Source organism: Pelophylax lessonae, assembly GCF_965119305.1.
Source record: "Pelophylax lessonae genome assembly, chromosome: 9".
Classification (NCBI taxonomy): domain Eukaryota; kingdom Metazoa; phylum Chordata; class Amphibia; order Anura; family Ranidae; genus Pelophylax; species Pelophylax lessonae.
This window is the reverse complement of record NC_138776.1, coordinates 72918737-72935332: the sequence shown is the minus strand read 5'-3', so window position 1 is coordinate 72935332 and position 16596 is coordinate 72918737.

The window sequence follows — 16596 nt, the reverse complement described above, 5'->3', positions numbered from 1 at the left end:
CCATGAGAAAGACCTTTGTCTGTTCTTACATGAATCATTATCTATCACTACATGTCTTACATTTTGAATGATGGACACAAATGGCAGTTGAGTTGTCAATTACTTCCTACTTTAAAAGGAAAGGATTGACCCCCATCACACAGAGGAAGACCTCTGTGTGCAGTAATGGATCTTCTGACAGTTCTCTTAGTATAGGGTATCCCTAAATTGTCTGATCTTTAAACAAACTTTCAACCAGTGCACTTAAAACAGTATTAAACCCAAAAACAGATCCACAGCTACATAACATGTGTACGCTATGCAACAACATTGTCCCAACCCATTCCTTTGGGTCCTGCTCTTGTTAAATTTTTGTTTAACCTTCTGCTTGATTTACCTGGGCTGCAATCCAAACCTTCTTTTATGTGTGCCATGCTCCTTTATTGTCTGTGTCTTACCACTAGAATATAATTGTCTTCCAATAAAACGTTTGAGCAAGAAAACCCAAAAGCACACAATTATTATATTGAGGGGAGGGGGATACCGCGTCTCTGGGAAGTATTGTACCTAGTCTCCTAAATTGTTGGTGAACACAAACCAAACACGTGTTCAATAATTGTGATATAACTCAACCATATGTATATATAAATTACAAATATTTAAGTGCACTTATAAAATGTTAAATATATATAAAATCCTTGATACTAATAAATGATCTGTGTTCAATCAAATACAAATGAATTACATATAAAGTGCACCAGTGTAAAATAATTAATATAAGTAAAGATGCTCACACTCTTAGCCGAATGAATTGAACAAATAAACACAAAAATTCATAAAGTGACAGATAAAGTGCTCAGTGCTTAAAAAACAGGTGGGTGAATAAATTATCAATTATAGTAAATAGTCCTTTGTAAAGTGCTACAGGTGACCAAAAAATTAAGAAAATTAGAAAAAATAGCCAGGTGATATATTTCTTCTACGAGGTGTTCACCCTCCACCTAACACCGTGTTGGATTGTGGGGTGCTTCTTCTCACTCGTTACCCCTCAGGGTGTGCTACTCCCTCACCTCAATTTATCTGATCATGCGCCTTTTGATATACAATCAATGCTCCTCTCCTCTCCTTCCTTATCCTTCAATCAGAGATGGTGCTCATATCACAATTATTGAACACGTGTTTGGTTTGTGTTCACCAACAATTTAGGAGACTAGGTACAATACTTCCCAGAGGCGCGGTATCCCCCTCCCCTCAATATATGCTTCATACTGTATGGTTTTCAGTATCGGTACATGCAGCATCTAGGAAGTGTTTTTCACCTGGGGATCTGCCCAATAATTTGTTGTTTTTTCAACAGAACAAGCTGTTCTGCAAAGTTGCCTACAAAGATCACCTGCTATTTATATATGGAAAACCTTTAACCTAAAAGAAAAAAATAAACTGTTTGCTGGTATGTAACTGCAGTGTAAGCTGGAGTTTGGTTTCAGTTTGTTAGTGTATCTAAATCTGCTAGTACATCTAACACCCCCTCCTCTTTACTAACAGTGCTGCTGTCCAAATGTGCCCCTGTGCTCCTTCATCCAGAGTGGGGGCACTCTTATACAGGAGGGGTGTTACGGGCCAGATCACCAGGGGAAAACTAAGGGGAAAAAAAGTAAAAAGAAAACAAATGCAGCCACCACATTCAAGGCCTCATGTACACTACAGATGCTAAACTGAAGTTTAGGAGCAGTTGGGTTTTTTTTCCAGCAGCCCCTGAACTCTCATCTAGGTTATCTTTTGTGTATATGTACACTCAGTCGTTTATAGTAGTTTAGAGGCAGTCAAGGTAACTTACTGGCATTTTTTTGAAGCAGAAAAATCGTGTTCAGGACTGTAGATTAAATATTTAAGTGTACAATCAGCGCTACCTCAAAAAAATGTGCTCTTTTCAAAATATCAAACCCAATCACTATGTCAAAAATATTTTTTGAAACAATTCTTTTTCCAGTTGCTGCTTTACATTACTTAGTGATTTCACCTACTATGGGTCCCGTTGGGTCCATTGGACCCAGGCAGAACTTGAAGAGGGGCAGCAGATTTTTTTTTCCAGCAGTTTTGTGTGTCATCAGTTTGTGGCGCGATATGGGTGGCATTTCCCCATCCCATACTGCCGCCCATAGAACAAACTGATGAGCAGTGGCGGCTGGTGCTCAAAATTTTTTTTGGGGGGGGGGGGGGCGCAAACAGAAAAATGTAATAGGCATTACTTTGCGGCAAAAAATGCTGTAAAAAATTGCTTAACTTTGAGATCGCAAAAGTGTTAGCCTTCAGTAATTAAGGTATAGTGTGCCCCCTTTCAATGCAGAGAGACCAGCGTGCCCCCTTTCAATGCAGAGAGACCAGCGTGCCCCCTTTCAATGCAGAGTGACCAGCGTGCCCCCTTTCAATGCAGAGTGACCAGCGTGCCCCCTTTCAATGTAGAGAGATCAGCGTGCCCCCTTTCAATGCACAGAGACCAGCATGCCCCCCTTTCAATGCACAGAGACCAGCGTGCCCCCTTTCAATGCACAGTGACCAGCGTGCCCTCTTTCAATGCACAGAGACCAGCATGCCCCCCTTTCAATGCACAGAGACCAGCATGCCCCCTTTCAATGCACAGTGACCAGCGTGCCTCCTTTAAATGCACAGTGACCAGTGTACATGCCCCCTTCAATGCAGAGACCAGCGTACATGCCCCCTTCAATGCAGAGATCAGCGTGCATGCCCCCTTCAATGCAGTGACCAGCATACATTCCCCCAATGCAGAGATCAGCATGCGTGCCCCCTTCAATGCAGTGACCAGCATACATTCCCCCAATGCAGAGATCAGCGTGCGTGCCCCCTTCAATGCAGTGACCAGCATACATTCCCCCAATGCAGAGATCAGCGTGCGTGCCCCCTTCAATGCAGTGACCAGCATACATTTCCCCAATGCAGAGATCAGCGTGCGTGCCCCCTTCAATGCAGTGACCAGCATACATTCCCCCAATGCAGAGACCAGCATACATGCCCCTTCAATGCAGTGACCAGCATACATTCCCCCAATGCAGAGATCAGCGTGCGTGCCCCCTTCAATGCAGTGACCAGCATACATTGCCCCAATGCAGAGACCAGCATACATGCCCCCTTCAATGCAGTGACCAGCATACATTGCCCCAATGCAGAGACCAGCATACATGCCCCCTTCAATGCAGTGACCAGCATATATTCCCCCAATGCAGAGATCAGCGTGCGTGCCCCCTTCAATGCAGTGACCAGCATACATTCCCCCAATGCAGAGATCAGCGTGCGTGCCCCCTTCAATGCAGTGACCAGCATACATTCCCCCAATGCAGAGATCAGCGTGCGTGCCCCCTTACTTACCTGGAGCAGCAGCGGCCGCGGGCGACTTCTTCTCAGTCCCCCGGCGCGGCTTCTCCTCAGTCCCGGCGGCGCGTCTCCTCCAGTCCTCCCGCTCCTGCCTCCTCCTCGGCCAATGGCATGGGGTTTGACTTGCGGCCAATCAGGAAGCGAGTATCGGGCGGCTCCACCCTTTGCATCACCCTATTAGAGCCTCTGGCTCTAATCAGGTGATTTAAAAAAAAAACCCATTAAGCTCCATGTGTCCGGCGCCCTGAATGCAGATTAGGGGGCCGGACACATGGATGGGGGGCGGCGCCCCTGTGCCCTCAACACACCGGCCGCTACTGCTGATGAGTATGAGGAGGCGGATCGTCTCCTCCAGGGAACGTCCCTCACGTAATCGTGGTGTGCGCAATGACGTCAGCCATCAGAGCACTCCATCTCACACAGGGCAGGCTGGATCTTCTAGGGCGGTGGCTGTGGCAGACACAGGAGTGACAGGAGGACTGAGGACAGACAGCTGGTTATATTTATATAACATAATGGAAAGGGGGGCTTTTGTTGAGCATGTTTTTTTTTTTTTTGGGGGGGGCAGCATTTCATTCTTGGACCCAGGCATCACAATGTCTTGAGCAAGCTCTGAATTCCACCACACTATAAATACCAGATATGTTTTATTAGTACAGTGTAGTGCTACTGGTCATAACCTTATCTTCATCTGTGATATGTGCAAATAAATGTATCCACCGCACACAGGGCTGCTGTTAGAAATCATGGGGCCCTGTACAACCTACCTGGTGGGGCCCCGTACAACCTACCTGGCAGCCCCCCCGGATAAATCAAGCCATTATTTTCACTAAAAATACACTATTATTAGCGGACACAAAAACATAACCGAGAACCCATGTAAATTAGCCCTTTAATTGTTTTTTTGAACATTAAAACAAATAATTTTTTTAACATGTTAAAAATTTTTACAATTATTTTATTTTACAATTTTTTTAAACTATTACAATGTTTAGTTATTTTTTTTAGAATTTTTTTTTTCTACAGGACAGGGAAGCCTACAGTGCTCTGAGAGGGGGGAGGGGCAGCACGGTGAAAGAGGGGCACACAGGTTGAGGAGGAGACCAGAAGCAGGCAGAACAGGTAGGGGGATCGGTGTCAGAGAAGCAATTACAGGAATGATGCCCTGTGTCTGTGTCTCTCCTTGCAGCAGCTGAAAGCTGACAGGAGGGGAAAAAACTGGCTTTCAGCTGCTACATAGAGCCGCACAGGGCTTCCTTCTGTAATTAGGTCGATCTCCGCCTTCTCCTCCTGGGATAAATCACTCCTCACCGCAAATACTCCAAGCTGTTCACTATTATGGATGATCGAACGGTTTGGGTCGACCATCGGTTCGACCCGAACATTGGGTGTTCGAAATTCGGCCAAATTCCGAACTTTTTGCGGTAAAAGTTCAGAATTTGGCCACCAGAACTGCCCAAAATGCAATGGGACAGGAACTGGGCTTTAAAAGCCCGTGATTGACCCAGAAACATCAGTAAAAGCCAATTGAGGGGGCAGGAGTCTGCTAGGAATGTGATTGGAGTGACTACGGGGTCCAGAGACCAATCAGGAGTGAATACGCCCCCCAGTATATAACATAGCCCCGCCAAACCTCTAGCACTGTAATACAGAGGCTGTGGAAGAGAGTGGAAGCATTTGTGTTTCTCCTGCTGCTTGTAAAGCTCCAGTGTCATTTTGCAATTATTAGTGTGAGGAAAGGGATATGCAGTGTAGTTAGGGTACTATATACCACTATAGTTAGATTCAAAAATCTAGTTTTTGTAGGGATAGCTTTACGTGTCAGGGTGACCTTAGTTTAGTTTAGGATGACCTGACTCTGCCATGTCAGGGTGACCATAGTGTAGTTTAGGGTAACCTGACTCTGCCATGTCAGGGTGACCATAGTGTAGTTTAGGGTGAACTGACTCTGCCCTGTCAGGGTGACCGTAGTGTAGTTTAGGGTGAACTGACTCTGCCATGTCAGGGTAACCCTAGTGTAGTTTAGGGTGAACTGACTCTGCCATGTCAGGGTGACCGAACTCTGCCATGTCAGGGTGACTGTAGTGTAGTTTAGGGTGAACTGACTCTGCCATGTCAGGGTGATCGTAGTGTAGTTTAGGGTGAACTGACTCTGCCATGTCAGGGTGACTGTAGTGTAGTTTAGGGTGAACTGACTCTGCCATGTCAGGGTGACCGTAGTGTAGCTAAGGGTGAACTGACTCTGCCATGTCAGGGTGACCGAACGCTGCCATGTCAGGGTGACCGTAGTGTAGTTTAGGGTGAACTGACTCTGCCATGTCAGGGTGACCGTAGTGTATTTTAGGATGAACTGACTCTGGCATGTCAGGGTGACCGTAGTGTAGTTTAGGGTGAACTGACTCTGCCATGTCACGTCAGGGTGACCCCACTATGCAGATTCTGGGTTAGGGGTATACATAAATATATATATATATATATATGTGTATATATATGTATATATACACACACACACATATATATATATATATATATATATATGTATGTATATACATACACACATATATATACCCCTATACAGAAGTTGAAAAAAACACCCAAAAAACGCCTGAAACAAAAACGCCCAGGTGTGAAAGGAGGGTAACACCATCCCTGCGCTACTGAAATTCTAAGAAAAATAATCAGTTTTTTTTTCTGGTTCTGGACATGCTACAGAGCTGAAACTTCACAGGTACACTTTTTAGACCCCCAGACACTAAATCCAAAGAAATCTCATTTTTTTTTCCAATAATTTTTTCAATAATTGGCTCTCTATCAAAAACAACAATTTTTAAAAGTATTGAAAGACTTTATTTTTGTTTTATTAATTGTTTTTTTTACTTCACATGTTGTGTGGTGGATACATTTATTTGTAAGTATCACAGTATGAAGATAAGGTTATGACCAGTAGCGCTACACTGTATTAATTAAACATATCTGTTATTTTTAGTGTGGTTGAATCCAGGGCTGGCCCAAGACATTGTGCTGCCTGGGTCCAAGAATGAAATGCCCAACAAAAGGCCCCCCACATCCATTATTTCATATAAATATAACATTTAGAAAATATTAAACAGCATATACTGTTATCTTCTTCCATAACTCACCGCCGGACCGGTCTACCAAACACCCACTGTCTGTCCTCAGTCCTCCTATCACTCCTGTGTCTGCCGTTGCCACTGCTTTAGAAGATCCAGCCTGCCCTGTGTGAGATGGAGTGTGCTCATTTCTGACGTCATTGCGCACACCCCGATCACGTGGGGGACGTTCCCTGGAGGAGACGTTCCACCTCCTCATACTCATCAGTTTGTACTACGGGCGGCAGTATGAGATGGGGAAATGCAACCCGTAATGTGCCGCAAACTGATGACACACAAAACTGCTGGAAAAATAAACCTTGGGAGTCAATTTGCTGCCCCTCAACCAAGTTGTGTGGTGGATACATTTGTGTGTAAATATCAGGCGGAAATAGGTACACCTTCACTTTTGTTTAACAAGCAGTCTGAGTAATACCCACAGAAGATTTCCTTCACTTTTTAAAGGTGTTCACAAGGAACTTCTAAGCATGCTTTAAGCTATCCTGTGCCTTAATGCAGCTAGCATATCAACAGAGACAAATCCCTGGTTTACTTACTTGATTTCAAGGAACTTTGCAAATTACATCACTGCTTCTCCTGTGTTTTTTACATACCGCAGTTCTCCTGCAAACAGACTGTTGTTTATCATCCCTGTTTTGAGCTAACACATATCTGGACTTACCCACACATGCTGGAATTCACATAGAAACCAGTATTCAAGTGATGAAATATAGCCCTTTCAGGGTCACGTCTGCATAGTTGTGTTAGCCCCCTTTATATTTGGTTTAATAGACAACATTGTCTTCTTTTTAATGGTGTGGGTCAGTGGTTTTTGTAATTGGTGTTTATTTTATTGAATAAACTATACCTTGATTATACCCAGGTGTCCTGTGTTGACCTTTAGGAGAATTATTCTCCCTACCCCCCTTTTTTCATATGGATATTTGTCAACAGACTGTACCCTAGTGGTCACTTCGGTATATGGGTTAAAGGGTCAGGGTAATTACTATATGATATACCCCTGACTAAATTGGCAATTTAAGGTGTGATATTCTATTGATACTATGTGTAAATATCACTGTATAAGTATAAGGTTATCGTGTAAAAAGAAATGCCGCGCTTACAATAAAAATTGATGACCCGCGGCCTGCAAAAACAAAAGACAATTTATGATAACCCAACATAAATAAATAATGCGGTGCTGGTATAGTATGGTAAAAATAAATAATAATGCTGAAACATGAAATCCAAATTAATGAAATAAAAACAGCATCATCACTATGTGCAAAAATGATTAAAACCATAAAGTGCATATATGTGAATATAATACCTGCCAACCAAGGAAAGGAAGTAAGGAAGTCTCTGCGACAATTTTGCAAAAGTGCAAAAAACTTCTTGAATAAAGTGCTTCTTGAATAAAGTGCTTCTTGAATAAAGTGCTTCTTGAATAAAGTGTCTTCAATGTTGTCACTGTGTACTTATTGGTGGAGGATATACACAGTGACAACATTGAAGACACTTTATTCAACAAGCACTTTATGCAAGAAGTTTTTTGCACTTTTGAACTTTGGTGGTATCACCTCATTGTCACAGAGACTGCCTTACTAGCTTCCTTGAACTTGATGCACTTTATATTCATTATATGCACTTTCTAATTTGTGTCAAATCATATCCATTTTATTAGCCCACCCTTGGTTGGCATGTATTATATTCACGTATATGCACTTTATGGTTTTAATTATTTTTGCACATAGTGATGATGCTGTTTTTATTTCATTACTTTGAATTTCATGTTTCAGCATTGTTTTTTTATTTTCACCATACTATACCAGCGCAGCATTATTTGTTTATGAAGGATAAGGTTATGACCAGTAGCTCTACGCTGTATTACTTAACAGGACTGTAGTTTACTGGCATGTCAAACGCCAAATGCTTGTAACCACATGTAACCAAGCGTAACTGCGGTAAACTGCGTTTATAGGCGTTTGCGTTTTAAAAGGGGAAAAAAATTCCAATAATTCTGATAAACTAATAAGACAGCTATCTACAAGCACACTGCTCTCTCTGCTGTTGCTCTCTCTTCTATCATAGAATGGCCGAAATAGTTAATAATTTATTTGTTTTTCATGCGATGTGGGCACTTGGGAGGGTCTCCTAAAGGTTATCTTTAAAAAGGCTTCTAACCTCACATGCTCATATCCGCTGCTAAACTCGTTCAGAAAAGGTTTTCAACCACCCAGTGTACATAAGCCCTAATGATTAGTAAGCTGCAAAATGTTATATTTTTGGTTTTCAGTTTAATACCGCTTTACTCTACACTAGGAGGATGTTTAGGTTATTTGTGACCATACTAAACAAAAACTGCCTTAATATAAAAAAAAATCTGCTGATAAAAATTACAAACAAAACATCATAAAGTTATTTTTGTAAAGACCTGCTAACTATATCAAACTAAACACGATTTAAAGTCTCCTTATGTAAAGAACTACTTAAAACAATTACAGACAAAATACTATATAAGCCCTTCATATAAAGACCCGCTAATTGCTAAAACATTATTTAAACTCTTGTCATATAGACCTGATAATAACAACCAAAAACAACACAAAAGTCCCTTTACCTGCACAGAAAATGAGATATTTGACAGATATACCAATATCTATTGTTCTGTTCCATCAACCGTTTTAAGCCAAAGGAAAGTGAAAAGTAAAATTGACAGTTGACAGTTCTTCAATGACAGGAAGCCAGCTGTAAGAAAATATCGCTGCACACATTTTTCCTGTTATTTAAAATGTTTCTCATAGGTTCCTGAAACTTCTACATACTGATCCAAATATGTTATCAAAAACTCTTTCACATAAATCACCCCTTAATTTAATTATTGAGCTTTTAAATGTGAACCTGTTTGCCACAGTCATATAGAAAAATGGCAGTTGGCATAGTTTAGACCAGAAGTCAGGGAAATCAGCCATTATTGCCCTTATTGCAAATAAGAAAATATCTTCCAATAGATACACAGAATACCATAACATGGGGAACCCCCAACACTAACTGCATGATACCTTCTGATCCACAGACTACTGCAGTGTTCTGCATCATACCATACCATGAAGGCTAACAAGCTCTCTTCAGACTATAACAACCACCATGAGCCAATGTGGGACTTTATAGATACCATTTAACAACGCTTCTTGTATATAAAATTAAATAGGTTTATTTTGACTTCCATAATAAATATCACATTCTAAAATGCTAAGGCTGGTATAATTATATTAATTGTATAATGATTGTATAGCATACAACTGTGGCCAAAAGTTTTGAGAATGACACAAATATTAATTTTCACAAAGTCTGCTGCTTCAGTGTTTTTTGATCTTTTTGTCAGATGTTATGGTATACTGAAGTCTAATTACAAGCATTTCATAAGTGTCAAAGGCTTTTATTGACAATTACATGACGTTTATGCAAAGAGTCAATATTTGCAGTGTTGGCCCTTCATTTTCAAGATCTCAGCAATTTGCCCTGACATGCAGTCAATCAACTTCTGGGCCACATCCTGAATGATGGCAGCCCATTCTTACATAACCAATGCTTGGAGTTTGTCAGAATTTGTGTTTTTTTTTTTGTTTACCCGCCTCTTAAGGTTGACCAAAAGTTCTCAATGGGATTAAGGTCTGGGGATTTTCCTGACCATGGACCATGGCCGTATTCTCCAAGCCACTTAGTTATCACTTTTGCCTCATGGCAAGATGCTCCATCATGCTGTAAAAGGCATTGTTCATCAACAAACTGTACTTAGATGGTTAGGAGAAGTTGCTCTCAGGGGATGTTTTTGTACCATTCTTTATTCATGGCTGTGTTCTTAGGCAAAATTATGAGTGAGCCCACTCCCTTGGCTGAGAAGCAACTCCACACATGAATGGTCTCAGGAATCAGGATGCTTTACTGTTGGCATGACACAGGACTGATGGTAGCGCTCACCTTTTCTTCTCCGGAACAAGATTTTTTCCAGATGCCTCAAACAATCAGAAAGGTGATTCATCAGAGAAATTTACTTTGCCCTCAGCAGTCCAATCCCTGTACCTTTTGCAGAATATCAGTCTATTCCTGATGTTTTTCCTGGAGAGAAGTGGCCTCTTTGCTGCCCTTCTTGACACCAGGCCATCCTCCAAAAGTCTTCACCTTGCTGTGCATGCAGATGCACTACCACCTGCCTTCTGCCATTTCTGAGCAAGCTCAGCACTGGTGATGCTCTAATCCCGGAGCATATTCAACTGTAGGAGACGGTCCTGGCGGTTGCTGGGCTTTCTTGGGCGCCCTGAAACTTTCTTCACAAATGCAATGGAAATATTTTTTTGGCATTAAGTTAATTTTCATGGCAAATTGCAATTCATCTGATCACTCTTCATAACATTCTGGAGTATATGCAAATTGCCATCATAAAAACTGAGGCAGCAGACGTTTTTTACAAATAATATTTGTGTCATTCTCAAAACTTTTGGCCACGGCTGTACAACTAGATCCCCTACATCTGTTATCCCTTCTATATACAAACATATATTTTACAACAGTATACAGTACAAGGGTATACAACATTAGATTTCCACAAATGTCCTCAAATATTTTCATGTTAAAGCGGTAGTAAAGTCTATAAAAAAAAATAAATAAATATATATATATATATATATATATATATTTCCACCCGCAAGGCACTGCATACTAGCACATTATGAAAAACTTACCTTAAAATGAAGCTCTCCAGAGGTGCTGTCATTGCTGGAGGGGATTCAATCTTCACCCGGACTTCCTTTCTGAATTCATGGACTCCTGCCATCTGACCGAGTCTCGGCCACGGCATACAACTCTGCAAGAATGGCATGGGTATTTTACCATCAGAGCACATGACATCACTGGCTGCTGCTCGCTAAAATATCTCCTAAACAAGATATTTATTTTACTACAAGTAAGCTATATTATAAGCTTACCTGTAGGTAAAAATGAAAAACAAGAGTTTACCACCACTTTAACAGTGAAGGAAAAAAAAAAAAGCTTTCTTCTTGACACATTTCATGGACTAAACATGCCGCAGGTGATTGGTAGGGTATAGGTCCAAGGCTAAACGAATAACAATAATTCAAAAGTACACAGCATTGAAAGTCATAGAAGTTGTGAATCAATGTACATTACTTACAGCTTATGCTTTATCATCAAACAAAACCAACCGTTTTAAAACCAAGATGTGGTATATGTTCAACAAGATCTGCAACCCATTCACCTCAAACTAGCCAGTGCACCTCAAGGGATAGTGGAAACTTGTTAATAATCTCTAAATATATACAGCGGATTCAACTCTTTAAGTAATAATTCAAAGTGTGAATAATCTACATTGTCACTGGGAGAAAGGAGTGCACCTACCCCACATACACAATGTAAATATCATGGATAAAAGTAATTCTTATAAGTGGACTTCAATGACATGAATCTAGACATTTTAAAAACTATAAGGAAAGCTTTTTTTTTTACATTTTGGATAGAGTAGAGGAGGATTATAACTCCTGTCAGTTATTTTTACCATCTGTGTCCCATTGGGGAGATTTACCTTTTCTTCCTGTCCCATAGTCTAAACAGAAAGTGAGAGGAAGTCCCTGCTAATTAAGGGAATCCCTTGGGGTCCACCAGGTCACCAGAACTAGTGTCCCCATTGGACGATTTCCTCTTACTTTTCTGGGGAAAAACCCTCATTTTGGGATTTTCTTTTCTTTTACTTTCAGTTTCGGTGATAATGGTAAACAAGACAAATAGAAAATGTGAATTTTCCAAATGGGGACAGACAGCAATACGAACCTAATTGGTGTTCTAATCCATCCCCACTCTGTCCAAAACTAAAAATAAAAATAAAAATGTATTTTTATTTTCTGAAAAAAAAAAAAAAGTTTTACTTTTAGTTATAATTTAATTGGTGAAATCTATCCTCTCAACTAACCAGGGAAACCCACCAGTCACTTAAGAGAGGATTTCCACTCACTTCCTGCTGTGTCTTCAGGGCAGAAAATAGGGGAAAATCTCCCCAATACAGAGAAAGAAAGAAAGAAAGAAAGAAAGAAAGAAAGAAAGAAAGAAAGAAAGAAAGAAAAAGAAAGAAAGAAAGAAAGAAAGAAAGAAAGAAAGAAAGAAAGAAAGAAAGAAAGAAAGAAAGAAAGAAAGAAAGAAAGAAAGAAAGAAAGAAAGAAAGAAAGAAAGAAAGGAAAGAAAGAAAGAAAGGAAAGAAAGGAAAGAAAGAAAGGAAAGAAAGGAAAGAAAGAAAGGAAAGAAAGAAAGAAAGAAAGAAAGAAAGAAAGAAAGAAAGAAAGAAAGAAAGAAAGAAAGAAAGAAAGAAAGAAAGAAAGAAAGAAAGAAAGAAAGAAAGAAAGAAATTACAGCTGTCTTCACCGTTCCCTACCCTTTCGGAAAAAAAAAAAAAACATGGGTGGGGATATGCTTTAATCATCAAGAGGTTCAAGAGAAGACTTGATAAGACTACAGGTAAAATTAGAGGAAACTATTTAATGACTGTAGTAAGCTTTTATTACAAAGATAATACATTCTAAAAAGTTTTTTTGCCAAAGATTAAAACAAGATAAGAGAAATAATACCATTAACATAGCTGAAATTCTCCGCACATGCATAATATATGAAAGCTTTGCCCATTTTACACCGTGACATCAAACAATTCCCAAGCTGTTTGCCACAAAAAGAATTTTAGGAACTTAAAACGGCTTTTGTACCATCAACTAAAGGTGAAAGCTCAATAAAGAGAGGAATGTATCAAGCAGATGGCAGTAACACCATGTAGCTGTTAATTATGTAAATTTGGCACTTTAGTAAGTATGTCAAGTTTAATCAACATATATTACAAGCCGAAAATATTCAGCCCAGATTTCAGATTCTGCCTGAAATTTTGCTCTGACGACACCTAACATCACCGAGACCTAATTATTCTGAGTCATGTCATTTTCATCACCCTCTCTCTTCATACCTGTCTGTCATTGCATCTGTTTTGAAGTCTGTCCTCATCACTTAAAACAAAATTAGAGAAAGCTAATTAGAAAGTTACCAGATTCCAAGCTATTCATTTTCTTTGTGATATCTAGAAACAGAGCAAAGGAGAAGACGGGGATTGAAGATAATGACTAAGGGATATCACTTTGATTGCTTAAAGGTTTATTAATTACTAGGAATTGGCCAGATCTACAGATGCCCATGAAGGAGTTATTGATTTCAACCCCCCTTAGTCTTAGCTTCTCTAATACACAGAAGATGGACAGACATTAAAACTGGCAATAAAGGAGATATTCAATGTCAATGATATGTAACTTCCAAGCAGTTTCTGAAACTTTATAGGAGGAAACACATTTAGCTGTGCAGTGGTTTTATTGCTATATAAAGACGCATGGGTCACCAACGATGATGCAATGACCAAAACAGAATATGGAATAAAACTGTTGAAATATCACAGTGGTTAGACAACAATACTAGTCTAAACATGACTTAAAAAAAAGGTACAGCCTGTGAGACCAATATCGGTAACTTTTGACCCAGTTTCTCTTATCATGCGCTCTGCTGTGAACTTCAGACTAATTCTTGGCTGGGTTCCAAGCGTCTCTGGCAACCTATGAGAAAGACCCATACCTTCATTACTTAGCAGTTTCCTACTGTGGTACAAAGTTCGCAAACTGCTGGGCACACCTAACTGGAGTGGGACAGTTGTGGCAGCAAGCCAATAAAAACCCCTGGTTTAAACCATGACAGGAAGCATGTATTATATATGGGGGTGTAATTCTCGCGCTGTCCTGTAGGTGTATGGAAGGTGTGCCTTCAATGCCGCAGGTACTATTATTGTAAACCATACAATTCAGATCAATGGAGGGGGGGAGTACCACGCTTCGAAGGTATATATGTGATATAAAGTGTCTTAGTGATAAATAAATATTATGGCTAGTGCATAAATAAATCAATAAATATTAAATTATGACTGGTGCATAAAATCCATATAAACAATCACTTAATGTTGGTACTTGTATAAAATCACAATGAAACATACAATACACATCATCATATAAATAAACTTGTAAAAATATTCCAATATTAGTGCTTATAGTGATGTAAATTAGTGATAAGATATAAAGTGCTCCGTGCTCAATATAAACTATATATCACTCAATCTCAATGGTGACGTGGATAGCCATATACATTTAATAGTGATTAGATGCTATTCGGCATCGTAAAGTGCTCAAGTGTCCCATATGGTGTTAATATTATAAATTTCCTCTTCTGTGTTGGATAAAGTATTTCTTCCACCTATATACTTAGTGCAAACAGGTGCTCTTCGGTGCACATGGCCACTAGGTGTGCTATATGCTCACCTCCATATCTTTAATAATCAGCTTTTTAAGATCTCTCAGGGGGTATGTACCTTTTCTCCTCTCCTCCTCTGGCTATCATGGACCCAGGTATTGGTGGTGACTGATGGTACACTCCTTCTAATGGGGATCCACTTATGAGGTCTCTGATGGTACCTCGGATCTCAGAAATAAAGGGCTAATATAGTGAAGTATTGTAAACACTTTTTATTAAAGTAAAAGACAGATTTCTCCTCACATAAAACTGCTGCAATATACGCTTATCCGATGCGGGACTTTGTTTGTCAATTCGCCGCTACGTCACTTTCGGTGCTCTGCCCTACGCGTTACGCTACGTCCTCACGTAGCTTCTTCAGCTGCATATGTATGTATGCAGTTTGCAGAATTTTTTGATGTTTTATTATTTTGTGGGAGCTGGGGTTGTTTGTATGTTGGCTGACTAGGCTATGAGCCCAGCTAAAGCAATTATTGTGGTTTGGGCTCTATATAAACTCACAGTCTGCTCAGGGATTTTTTCTTCTAAATCTGGCATGCAGCTTTAATAGTGGCTCCACTAGTGGCACAAACCCACATTCCCTTCACTCCATTTGGCTGCTGAAAGCAAAGAAAAATATTACTTCTGGGTATGGGGGAGCATGCAACTCCCATTCCATTTGGCCATTCAGGCACTCAGTGCTGTCACCTGGTGTGTAACGCGGTCCTCAACACTGTGTAGAAACCAAGATGTTACCCTAATAACATTTTCTAGATAACAGATACATCTTTTCCTCAGGCTTACACCTTACAAGATAGAAAGGGTAACTAGGGACTCACCACTTCGATTAACCCTTATACATTTATTTTTTTTTATCCATAAGAAATTTTTATTGAGTTTTAAATAGAAAACATACATAATATACATTATACATAAGTACAAAAGCATGGAATGTATACACAAATAAAGAAGAGTGAATGGTAAGATAACACAAACTTGGAATAACATGGCAAAAATTAAGTGGAATAAACATCTTCATTATAACAGTGGGTTCATGGAGAGTAGTCATACAGGTAACATGGCCACGAGTCTGTCTAATCTGAACATTGGGGATACCTGAGGCAGGGGGCCATATTAGTTAAGGAAATGCGTGGGGAAGGAAACATGTGCCACAGCGGCACCATTAACTGGGAGGTGTTATCCATGTTGTACATAGGGCAAGGGTTGAATATGGCCGGGATGCAGGCTAGTACCCACTAATTATCGGATAGGTAATCAATTTTTACCAAGAAGAGGAGACAAACAGACAAACAACAGAACGGGTGGGAATGAAGGGGAAGGGGAAGAAGGGTGAGGGGTGGGGGAGAGGAAGGGGAGATTGAGAAAGAACGTGAAGGGAGGGAGGGGAGGAGGGGGAGGGAGCAAGGGATGTAGAGGGGGGTGAGTGGGGATTGAAGTAAAGAAAAAAGGGCAAGCGGGGATGAAAAGGAACAGTATATGATCAAAAGTGTATCAATTAAATCATGAAGTGTTGTCTTTGGTTTCCATAATCGATTTGTAAGTGGCGGTATCTTTGAATCTGATCCAATCTATCCATAGGGCTGAAAACTTGTGGATTTGATCATTTGAAATGCTGATTAATTCCTCCATTTCCTCAATTCTATTGAGTCTAAGGAACCATTCCCTAGAAGATGGAATGGAGGTTGATTTCCAATGGCATGGCAGGCATAGTTTAGCAGCAGTT